A 13,348-nucleotide genomic window follows, 5' to 3' on the forward strand; every position below is an offset into this window, starting at 1 on the left:
CTTTCCTGCTTTGTCGAAGATTAATTGACCAATACAGTTGTGGGTTCATGCCTGGGTTTTTTATTCTATTCCATTGACCTATGTGTGTATTTTTGTGCCAGTACCATACAGTTTTGATTACTACAGCCTTGTAAAACTCCGGAAGTCTGGAATTGTGATGCCTCCAGCTTTGCTTTTCTTTTAAAAACTATCTGGCTATTCAGGGTCTTTTGTGGTTCCATACAGATTTTAGAATTGTTCGTTTTAGTTCTGTGAAAGATGCTGTTGGTATTTTGATAGGGATTTCATTAAATGTATAGATTGTTTTCCAGTAGTACAGATGTTTTAACAATATTTTTCTTCCAGTCCATGAGCATGGAATGTCTTTCCATTTCTTTGTGTTGTCTTCAATTTCTTTCATCATCATTTATAGTTTTCAGAGTATTGGTCTTTCACCTTATTGGTTAGTTTTATTCCTAGGTATCTTATTGTTTTTGGTGTGATTATAAATGGGATTGATTCCTTAATTTCTCTCTCTGCTGCTTCATTATTGGTATATAAAAATGCAACAGATTTCTGTACATTGATTTTTTATCCTGCAACTCTGCTAAATTTGTTTATCAGTTCTAGCAGTTTTTTAGTAATCTTTCAGATTTTCTATATACGGTATCATGTGATCTGCAAATAATGAAAAGTTTACTTCTTTGCTATCTAGATGCCTTTTATTTCTTTTTGTTGTCCGATACTGTGGCTAGGACTTCCAGTACTATGTTGAATAAAAGTGGTGACAGTGGACATCCTTGTCTTATTCCTGACCTTAGGGGAAAAGCTCACAGTTTTTCTCCATTGAGGATGATGTTAGCTGTGGGTTTTTCACATATGGCCTTTACTATGTTGAGGTACGTTCCCTCTAAACCTACTTGATTGAGAGTTTTCATCATAAATGATGTTGTACTTTGTCAGATGTTTTTTTTTTTTTTGCATCTATTGAAATGATCATATGGTTGTTGTCATTTATTTCATTGATGTGACGTATCATATTGGTTGATTCGTGAATATTTAATCACCCCAGTAACCCAGGAATAAATCCCACTTGATCATGGTAAATGATTTTTTAATTTATTTTTGGATTCAGTTTGCTAGTAAAATATTGAGAATTTTTGCATCTGTGTTCATCAGGGATATTGGCCCATAGTTCTTTTTTTTAGTGGAGTCTTTATCTTGCTTTGGTTTCAGGATAATGCTGGCCTCATAGAATGAATTTGGAAGTTTTCCTTTCTTTTCTGTTTTCTAAAACAGTTTGAGAAGAATAGGTTTAACTGTCTGGTCCTGGACTTTTGTTTGTTGGGAGTTTTTTGATTACTGATTCAATTTCTTTGCTGGTTATTGCTCTATCCAAGTTTTCCATTTCTTCCTGTTTCAGTTTTGATGCTAGTTATTGAGTTATATGTTTCTAGGAATTCGTCCATTTCTTCCAGGTTGTCCAATTTGTTGGCATATAGTTTTTCATAATATTATCTTATATTCATTTCTATTTCTATGATGTTGGTGGTTATTTCTCCTCTCTTGTTTGCGATTTTATTTATTTAAGTCCTTTTTCTTTTCTTTTTGATAAGTCTGGCTAGAGGTTTATCAATTTTAATATGTTTTAAAGAAACAGCACCTGTTTCATTGATCTGTTCTATTGTTTTTTAGGTTGCATATCAGTTATTTCTGTTCTGATCTTTATGATTTCCTTCTGCTGGTTTTAGGCTTCATCTGTGGTTTTTTCAAGCTCTTCTAGGTATAAGGTTAAGACGTTTATTTGAGATTTTTCTTGCTTCTTGAGGTAGGCTTGTATTGCTATATACTTCCTTCTTAGGACTGCTTTTGCTTCAGCCCAAAGGTTTTGGACCATTGTGTTTTCATTTTCATTTGTTTCCATGTATTTTTTTTCCAAATTTCTTCTTTGATTTCCTGACTGACCCATTCATTGTTTAATAACATGTTATTTAACCTCTATGTATTTGTGGTCTTTCCAGATTTTTTATTGGGATTCACTTCTAGTTTCATAGTGTTGTGGTCAGAAAAGTGCATGGTATGATTTCAATCTTTTTGTATTTCTTGAGGCCTGTTTTGGGACCTAATATGTGATCTATTCTGGGGAATGTCCCATGTGTATTTGAAAAGAATGTGTATTCTGCTGTTTTAGGATGGAATGTTCTGAATATATCTGTTAGGTCCATCTGGTCCAGTGTGTCATTCAAAGCTATTTTTTCCTTGTTGATTTTCTGTTCAGCTGATCTGTCCATTGATGTGAGTGAGGCATTAAAATTCCATAATATTATTGTATCAGTGTCAATAGTTCCTTTCAATTTGTTATTCCTTTATATATTTGGGTGCTCCTATTTTGCGTGCATAAATATTTAGAATTGTTGTAACCTCTTGTACAACTGTCCACTTGATTATGATACAGTGCCCTTTTTTTCTCTGGTTACAGTCTTTGCTTTAAAGTCTACTTTATCCCATATAAATATTGCTACTCTGACTTTCTTCTGACATCTATTTGCATGATAAATGTTTCTCCATCCCCTCACTTTCAATCTGCAGGTGACCTTAGGTCTGAAATCAATCTCTTGTAGGCAGCATACACTTGGGTCTTGTTTTTTTCATCCATTCTGTCACCCTTTGTCTTTTGATTAAAGCATTTTGTCCATTTACATTCAAAGTCATTATTGATAGATATGTATTTATTGCCATTTTATTACTTGTTTTGTGGTTGTTTCTGAAGATTTCCTCTTATCCATTCTTGTCTTTCTCACTTTTGGTCTTTCCTTTCCACTCGAAGAGTCACTGATATTTCTCGTAGGGCTGGTATAGTGGTCAATAACTCCTTTAATTTTTGTTTTTCTGGGATACTCTGTATATCTCCATCTAGTCTGAATAATAGTCTTGCTGGATTGAGTATTCTTGGCTACAGATTCTTCCTATTCACCACTTTAAATATATTTTGACACTCTCTTCTGACTTGCCACATTTCTGTTGAAAAATCTCCAGCTAGCCTTATAGGTTTTCCCTTGTAAGTTAAGGACTTCTTTTTTCTTGCTGCCTTTAAGACTTTTCCTTTATCACTTCATTTTGCAAATTTAATTGCAATATGTCTTATATGGGTCTGCTTTTGTTGATTTGATGGGAGTTCTCTGTGCCTCCTGGATCTGGATATGTTTCCTTCCCCAGATTAGAAAATTTTTCAGCTATTATTTCTTCAAATAATTTTTTTGCCCCCTTTTCTTTCTGTTCTTTTTGGACTCCTGTAATATGAATGTTACCACATTTGATGGAGTCACTGAGTTCCCTAAGTCTATTTTTGTGTTGCATAATTCTTCCTTCTCTTTGTTGTTCAGTTCATTATTTTCCCATTATTTTGTCTTCTATGTCAATAATTTGTTTAGTTTTAAAATCATAACACTAACTCATCAATTCAGCAATACTTAGAGGGAATAAGGAAAATATGGAAACCACAGAACTGCAGTGAGAGCACAAATCTGTGCTAGCATATTTCAAGCAGATGGGGATGAAGAGGTATGCTCCTGGACTATAGAAAGAATGGTCTGGTAGTTAAGATAAAACACAAGCCAATTTATTAGATTTGTCCACAGTCAGCAATGGTGATCTTTCTGGTCTTGCCATTCCTGGAAATGTGCTCCATGGCTTCCACAATATTCATGCCCTCTTTCCCCTTGCCAAAGACCACATGCTTCCCATCCAACCGCTCAGTCTTGGCAATGCAGATGAAAAAGTGGGAACCCTCTGTGTTGGGTTCAGCTTTTGCCATGAACAAGATGCCAGGACCTGTATGCTTCAGGATGAAATTCTCATCATCAAATTTCTCCCCACAGATGGACTTGTTGCCAGTGCCATCATGACATGTGAAGTCATCACCCTTGCACTTAAATCTCAAAATAATCCTGTGAAATCAGGAAGCTTTATAGTCAAATCCTTCCTTCCCAGTGCCCAGAGCAGGAAACCTTTCTGATATTTTTGGAAATTTGTCTGCAAACAGCTCAAAGGAGATGCAGTCCAAGGGCTCTCCATCCAAGGCTATGTCAAAGAACACAGTTGGGTTGACCATAACTGGGCACCATGGTGGCTCTGAAGGAGCAGCCAATAACAATTCCACTATTATTTGAGTCACATTATTTTTGATGAGATAGCTGTGTATATTAACCTTGTTTTCCTATGTATATTGTGTTTCTTTTCTCTCTGGCTGTTTTTATAATAAAATTTAAATTTCATTATTCCTGTATTTCAGAAAATTTATTTAAATGTTTCTTGCTATGGTTGTATCTGTGATTAGTCTACATTAGATTCACTGAGCTTTTCTTTTCTTTTTTTTTTTTATTTGTGGACTCATGGCATCTATCAGATTTGGAAACATTATTCCTTGAAATCGTTTTCTGCCCCTCTCTCCTCTTTTTCTAGAACTGCAATTGCACATATGCTAGACTATATGATAAAGCTTCACAAGTAACTGATACTGCTCATTTTCTTTCAGTCTTTTTTTTTAATCTCATATTTTGGCCTAAATAGTCCTTTAAGTTCTCCCTGCTTCCATTTTTTCCTCCAATATTTTATATTATTTTATGCTCACCCAGTGAATTTTGCATCTCAACTTTATAGTTTTCATTTGGAAAAATTCTTTTTGTTCTTTTCTATGAATGCCTTTTCTCTTTTATCCTCTACATCCTAGAGCATATTTTTTCTACTTACAAAAATATTTTAAAGTCTTGTCTTCAAATCCCATGATCTCTATTATTTCTAGGCCTTTCTCTGTTAACTGACTTTATTCCTTGATTGTGGGTCACATTTAAAATTCTCCCTATGTCTAGTAATTTTGTATTGGATGCTTGACTTTGCATCCTTAATTCAGAATCCTACTTGGCTGAAAGAAATGCAAATAATTCCCAGCTCTGTGTGAGCACTGGGAATTATTCAATTTATAGTTCCCTGAGAGTTGTCTTGCTTGGATTCCTAAAGTCACGCCTTGTGTAGGTATAATTCAGTAAATATCCAAAGACTCAATAGGATTCTTCCGCTGATTTCTTGAGCTCTTTTTACTTTATAGTTACGCCACCATATTATTCTGTCCTGCAAATCTCAGGTACCTCAGACTCTAACTCCTGTCTTTGTCTCCCAATCTTGAAGAATTGCCCAGTTCTGCTTGTATTCTCCCTTCTTGTACTTTGGTCTAAAAAGCACATCCAGTTAAGAAGCCCACTGAAATTTTAGTTCTCATCTCATTTATACCTTCTCTCAAGGTTTGCAGTCAGTGTTTCCTGTTGTGCCAATGACTTGACATAGATCTTTCATATATTTTATCTAGCTTTTTTAACAGACAGTAAGATTTGCACCAGAAATTTTCATAGACAGAAACAGAAGTTAAACATGGCATGGTATTTTAATTACAAATTTTATCTGTCCACCACTCCTAACTATCAAATAAAAGTAGTTACTCATATATTAACTGCCCCTTCCCATCTGATGCTGTGAAGTAACATTCTAATAACAACAGATAGTTGTGTTTGTAGCAACAGACATACACATATAATCTCTGATTTCCAAACTTCCTAATTCTGGTATGTCAGTATCTCACAGATTATTCTTGTTACTTCAATCATGTCCTTCCTGATTCAAACCCAACTGACAGTTAAAGTTCATTACTGAATCCACAATCATGCAAATTTTGTTCCTAAGGTGTTTTGTTTTGGTTTTTTCAAATAGGCATAATTCCCCCAATCTCATACATTTATGAAAAAGCCCTAAAATATGCCAAATTCAAACATGCTTTTAGGTCCAATATAAGGAATCACTAGGAACAACAATGGCAGTGAGAAAGACAGTAGGCTGGGATCTTTAAAAAATAGGCTGGGATCTTTAAAAAAGATTGGTTCTTACATCATAGGAAGTAATAAATTCCCTTAAATAATCATATAATAAATCATTCAGGTCCCCGCTATTGCCACAAAACATCTTAACACCAAAGAGAAATAGCAAATAATATACCACAGAGATCTGAAAATGCATTCAAACATTTCAACAATGATTTTCATATGAATTTATGGGAGCCACAAAGATACTAAAATGCTCTTTATTAAAGAAAAATTAGAGTCATGGTAATTACTAAAGGGTATCCTTGAAAGGAAAATCTTCATATTGGGTATTACTATACCAATAAGATGCAGTGAAGACGATTCTAATTTTGCCACTAACAGCTTTTATTTGTCTTGGGGAAAAAAACTAAAATGAAGTTTTAATGTTCAAGCAAATCTGTGGCAAACAGAAGGACTGCAGAATACCTCATAAGGAATATTTTTCCAATGTTGACAACATAGGTAACTTTTCATGCATTTTTTATTTTTAAAAAAGATTCTTAGAGTATGGACACTATCGTGTTTTTCTTTAGCTGAGTATGTATTCTAAAAATGAGAGGGAGTTGAAGCTATTCACATTTTAAAGGCCATCTTCATTAGCAAACATTTATGACAAATGTAGAAATATTTTGTCTTCACTTGTACATATCTCCATAAGGATTCACAATCTGGCAATAGTTTCATTAAACATCTAAGATTACTTTGTCAGTTTGCATTTAAAAGCAAAAACTTATTTTAAAAAAATAACAGCTAAAACATGAGCTCAAGCACATAATCTCTGCTAACGTTAAGAAACTCAAATATGAGTTATTGCATTCAAAGTGCAGAAAGAGAGAAAGAAAAAGTCAGTATCAAAAAATAATAATTTTCTAGCACAAACATTTTTGAGTACATCCTATCTCCAGATTAGTAATGGAGCACTTACAGTAGGCAACGTTGGGGAAGTAGTTAGCTTTGAGTGAATTAAAATCCTGAGTCATAAAAATAAGCTTTCTAATATTAAGAAAAACAACTGAGTGTATTAATGTGCAAGCTATCTTTAAACTTGAAGTTGATTAACTTTAGTCAATTTAAAAAATAAATGACTGAATTCAATTTAAAGTTGACTTTAATTTAAATAATTCGACTTTAATTTAAATAATTCGAATTCAATATTGCTAGTCTGTTAGTGATTTGGCTTTCAAGTAGGAAATGATAAAAAAAAAAATAATGTGTGTCATGCTGGTGCATGAACAATAATCCAGAGAGATAGGCTTAAGCAAAGGCAAAGATTGGTAGAGGGTAACCACCACCTGTAGTTCAGAGTATTTCACTTTGCAGAGTCAAAGAAGAGTAGTAAAGAGAAAATAAACTACTCCTTAATTCTAGTTTTGACAGCATTGGAGGAATAATTTCACAAACTCTTGCAAGTCATAAATTTATAGTTTTCTTACTACAAAACAAGAAGTGTTGATCTAATCTAATTTTTAGGATCCTTTCTAACTCTAAAAATTCCATTACAGTTTAAAATGAAGGAAAAATGGGCAGAATCAATGGAAAGTTCAACAGTTTGTCCTAAACAGAAATAAAAATAATTTCAAATTTTCTTTCAGTACAAAATTTAAAATTTTGTCCAATTACATCAAATATTATATATACTTGTACAAAGTGTTATATTTGTTATTGCTTTGTTTCAAGTAAATTTCAGGTGCTAGGGGTAGCACTCAAAATGATAGTTGAGATCATAAATAATATATAACCCTAACATTCCCTTTCATCTATGTTACTAACTAACCCATGTTTATTACCATATGAAATTATTTTTCTGCTCCACCTTTCTAATTAAAATTTTAAAATTATGGCAAAGATATTTTATTTTCTACATTATTCAGAGAATTAAAAATAACAATAATATATGGTCACAAATTCACCTTATCCAGAGCAAATATCGATAAATCTAGAAGAAAATTAAAAGTTCCTTTACCCTTGAGGATACTCTAAACAAAAACTGAAGTTGAATATATAAACCACTATAATCTTTAATCAGTTTGAATGAGCCTCACTAAATTCTGTAGCTGAAAAAGTTATAAAGAAGCATTTTTAAAAAATATTAAACATTTTTGTAGTAGTCCCATTTGTTCCTTATTGAAGCACTTCCAACATCAAGGAACTTATTTCTTTATAATAAAATATTATCAATGTTGAGTTCAACACCCAAAGAACAAATAATCCAATGAAGAAATGAACAGAACACATGAACAGACACTTCTCCAAATAAGACATGCAAATGGCCAACAGACACATGGAAAAGTACTTAACATCACTCGGCATCAGGGAAGTACAAAACAAAACCACAGTGAGCTACTACCTCACACCAGTCAGAATGGCTAGAATTAACAAGTCAGGAAACAATAGATGTTGGTGAGGATGTTGACCTACACTGTTGGTGAGAATACAAACTGGTGCAGCCACTCTGCACGGTATGGAGGTTCCTTAAAAAGTTGAAAATACAGCTACCCTATGACCCAGCAATTATGCAAATGGGTATTTACCCCAAAGATACAAAAGGGCACCTGTGATCCGAAAGGGCACCTGCATCCCAATGTTTACAGCAGCAATGTCCACAATAGCCAAACTATGGACAGAGCCCAGATGTCCATCAACAGATGAATGGATAAAGAAGATGTGGTGAATATATACAATGCAATATTACTCAGTCATCAAAAAATGAAACCTTGCCATTTGCAATGACATGGTTTGAACTAGAGGGTGTTATGCTAAGCAAAATAAGTCAGAGTAAGACAATATAATATGATCTCACTGATATGTGGAATTTAAGAAACAAGGCAGAGGATCATAGGGGAAGGGAGGAAAAAATGAAAGAAGACAAAACCAGAGGGAGAAAAACCATAAGAGACTCTTAATCATAGGAAACAAACTGAGGGTTGCGGGAGGGGAGAGGGGTGGAAAGATGGGGTAATTGAGTGATCACACTGGGGAGGCACTTGATGCAATGAGCACTGGGTGTTATATGCAACTGATGAATCACTGAACTCTACCCCTGAAACTAATAATACATTATATGTTAATTAAAATAATAATAATATCACGGAAAAATACACATTTCCCTCAGGGTACCATGTTTGTGTCACCCTGTAGGTATTTTCATAATTATTTAATTCTGAGTATTTCTAAAATTTCCATTATGATTTCTTCTTTGATTCATGAAGAATTTAGAAAATATGCTTTTTAACTTCCAAATGTGTATGTGAATATGTGTCTATGTTTTTATTGAGATTTGTATTATTAATTTTTAACTTAATTCCATTTGTGGCCAGAGAATTTAATTTATATGATACTATTTCTTTGAAATTTTTGAAATGCTTGATTCATGGCCTTACGCATGGATGATTTTTATAAATGTTACATATGTGCTTGAAAAGAGTGTATGTTCTCTAACTGTTGAATGCAGAGTGGAGATCATTATGTTTTTGCCTAAAATAAATATTATCAGTTCAACAGTTAGAAATGGATTCCTACCTCCTTGTTACCTATCTTATGCTGGCTCAACTCAGAACAATTATGTCCTTTCCTTCAACTAGCCAAATCTACGAGATCAAATAACAGGTACCCTTTCCTTTATGACATCTCCCTTAATATTGAAAACTCTAATTTCTCCTCTTGGTCTACTTTCCTCTAAATTAAATCATTCACTATTCTTTATTAATTCCTGAAATGGTTTAAAGACTTCTCTTCATATCAGTGGATTTCTTCAGAATGCACCCCAGTTTGTCTGTTTTCTGTTAAATGTAATCAAGAATTGTATGGACTCCTATGGCACTGTATTAGGGTTCTCCAGAGGAAAAAAAAATAGTAAGTAAGTAGGTTCCTATATAAAGACCTAAATGTGAGACCTGAAACCATAAAAATCCTAGAAGAGAACAAAGGCAATAATCTCTTTGACATTGGCCATTGCAACTTCTTTCTAGATATGTCTCCTGAGGCAAGAGAAACAAAAGCAAAAATAAACTATTTGGACTTCATCAAAATAAAAGGCTTTTACACAGTGAAGTAAACAATCAATAAAACTAAAAGGCAACCTACAGAATAGGAGAACATGTTTGCAAATGACGTATCTGATAAAGGGTTAGTATCTAAAATATATAAAGAATTTATAAAACTCAACACCTAAAAAACAAATAATCCAATTTAAAAATAGGCAGAAGATATGAACAGACATTTTTCCAAAGAAGACATACAATGGCCAACAGACACATGTAAAGATATTTAACATCGCTCATCATCAGGAAAATATAAATAGAAACTACAATAAGATATCACCTCACATGTGACAGAATGGATAAAATTAACACAAGAAGCAACAGGTGTTGTCAAGAATGTGGAGAAAAGGGAACCCTCTTATACTGTTGGTGGGAATACAAACTAGTGCAGCCACTCTGGAAAACAGTATGAAGGTTCCTCAAAAAATTAAAAACAGAACTACCCTCTGATCCAGCAATTACACTACTATGTATTTACCCAAGGAATACAAAAATATCAATTCAAAGGAATCCATGCATCCAATGTTTATAGCAGCATTATCTACAATAGCCAAATTACAGGAATAGCCCAAGTGTCTATTGACTAATGGATGAATAAAGAAGAGGTGGGATGTGTGTGTGTGTGTGTGTGTGTGTGTGTGTGTGTAAAATGAAATATTACTCAGCCATAAAAAAGAATGAAATCTTGCTATTTGCAATGAGATGGATGGAGCTAAAAAGTATTATGCTAAGCAAAATAAGTCAGTCAGAGAAAGACAAAAATACTGTATGATTTCATTTACACGTAGAAATTCAGAAACACAACAAATGAGCAAAGGGAAAAAAAAGAGAGAGGCAAACCAAGAAACAGATTCTTTTTTTTTAAGATTTATTTTATTTTAGAAAGAGAGAGAGCATGTGTGAGGTGGGAGAGGGGTAGAAGGAGAGGGAGAGAACCTCAAGCAGACTTTGTGTTGAGTGTGGAGCCTGACTTGCAGCTTGATCCCAGGATCACAAACTGAGCTGAAATCAAGAGTTGGATGCTTAACTGACTGAGCCCCCCAAGCCCCCCAAGAAACAGATTCTTAACTATGGAGAACAAAATGATGATTACCAGAGAACACGTGGGTGAGGTGTTAGTTAAAATACATGATGGAGTTTATGGAGTGCACTTGCTGTGGTGAGTACTGGGTGTTGTATGGAAGGGTTGAATCATTGTATTGTACATTTGAAACTAATATTATTACACTGTATGTTAACTAACTGGAATTTAAATAAAAATTAAAGTAAAACAGACACATATGTTGATGGAACAGAATAGAGAGCCCCACAATAAACCCACACATAATGTTAATTAATTTGTGACAAAGGAGCCAAGAGTATACAATAGTGAAAGGACAGTCTCTTTAATAACTAATGTTGGGAAAACTGGACAGTCACATGCAAAAGAATGAAACTGGACCACCACCTTACACCATGCACAAAAATTAAGTCAAAATGAATTAAACACTTGACTGTAAAACCTGAAACTATAAAACTCCTAGAAGAAAATACAGGTAGTAAGCTCCTTGATATTGGTCTTGGCAATGACTTTGGGATTTAGCAAAAAGGCCAGGGAAATGAAAGCAAAAATACACAAGTGAGACAACATGAAACTAAAATGCTTCTGCACAGCACAGAAAACCATAAACAAAATGAAAAGACAACCTAAAAAGGAGATAAAACAGGTGCCCAGGCTTTGGCATTGAGTATGAGTGCGGAGAAGGGTGAGCTGGCAAAGCATTAGGGAGACTATCAGTGAAAGGCAAAAGGACCCCATGGAAAGTGTTAGAAAAACCTTAAACACCTTTTTAAGGACACCAGTAAGGGCTTAAAGGAAAGTGATGAAAAATGGTATTGGAACCCAGAAGGAAGATTACACTTCTTATGTGGTGACATGAAGTTTAGAAAAACGATTTCCCATAATAATGTAGAAAATACAAAATATACTAATGAACTTGATAATGTGGTTAATATTTCCAGGCAAAATGTGTAGGGTATTATCAGGTTTTGTTTTTGTTTTTATTTTCCAATCTATAATGAAACAGGAGTGGAGAGATAAATGAAAAAATGACTAGGTTTTTTAATGGAATTATGGGAAAATACAAAGGATCCGAACCATCTTTTCAGCCAGCAAAAAGTTCTTGAGTTAAAAAACGGCTTTGAGCAAAGATCAAATTTGGGGTGGGGTTGTAAAATTCTTACTAAGAACTCAGAAAGATCTAAGGTAGCACTTTGTAGGCCATTTCAAACTGACAAAGGTTTGTTTAGGGTCTTAAAGGAATGCCAGGTCTACTCCATTAAACAACTGAGCTTTAAAAAAATCCTAAGGGTACTATGCCACAGTATACTCACAGAAAATCCAATACAGAGGACTTAACTCAAAAGAATTGTCAATATACTTTTTGTCTAAATTCATGGATGATAAATTGATATCCATATTTCTCTGATATCCGTAATTTTTTAATCCCATAATGTTTTACAGGAATTAGATTATACTGAAAGAGAGAGAAAGAGTACAAAATAAAAAAACACTCTTGGATCCCTGGGTTTCTTTGGGTTGTTTTTTTTTTTTTTTTTTCTAGCAGGTAATAGGCTGAGTAACTCAATTGCAAATACAAGTCATTCATTACAAAGAAAGGATGACTAAGAGAGTAAAGTCAAAATTCCAATAGGCACAAATGGGAGCCACAGAAAACAGCTCTCTGTAAGGAAGATTGAGCTCTAACCAAGGAATGGAGAACTTGTCCCTGACTTGATTTCACAATTGCTGTGGACCAATATCTGTTTTCTACCTCCTATTTTTCTAAGTTTTGAAAAGTACATAGTGTTTATCCTATTTTTTCTTTTTTTTTTTAATACTTTTTATTTTGTTATATTAGTCACCATACAGTACATCCCCAGTTTTTGATGCAATGTTCCATCCTTCTGCTGTATGTTTGGTGTGAGCAGATAACATGCCTCTTTAGTTTATGTCTTCAGATTTAAAACAAGAAGAGTATTCAAAGAGCTATCCTAAGATAATATATATGAGGAGACTTATACAAACCTAGATGTGATGTAAATGATATTTTGGAACTCAAGCCTGAGCCTGATGCAGTGAAAGATAAAATTCTTGTGTGCTGCTGGGAGGAAGACTGTATTTTACGTGTGGTAGGAACGTGAACTGTGATGGCCAGCCAGCAGACTACAGATTTATTTTCCAAGGATGGGTGGAACAATATTATCCATCTAATATACTCTTCTAGAAACCTGTCATTCTGTTAGGTGTATAACTGAGGAGGTGTATAACTCCCTTCTTGAATCTGGGCAGGATTACAACTCATTTGTAACCCACAGGATGTGGCAGAAATGTGTGACTTTTGAGGCTAGGTCAGTAGAAAGTCTGACTACCCTTAGAGA

General features: G+C 34.1%; 1 pseudogene; it reads right to left on the reverse strand.

Moving 5' to 3' along the window:
- Nucleotides 1-3,601: 3,601 nt before the first annotated feature.
- LOC123793067 (peptidyl-prolyl cis-trans isomerase A pseudogene) lies at nucleotides 3,602-4,090 on the reverse strand (annotated as a pseudogene).
- Between the last annotated feature and the right edge of the window lie 9,258 nt (nucleotides 4,091-13,348).

The sequence above is a fragment of the Ursus americanus genome, chromosome 13, assembly GCF_024610735.1.
Source record: "Ursus americanus isolate L20-20 chromosome 13, mUrsAme1.1.p, whole genome shotgun sequence".
In the NCBI taxonomy this organism is placed as follows: Eukaryota; Metazoa; Chordata; class Mammalia; order Carnivora; family Ursidae; genus Ursus; species Ursus americanus.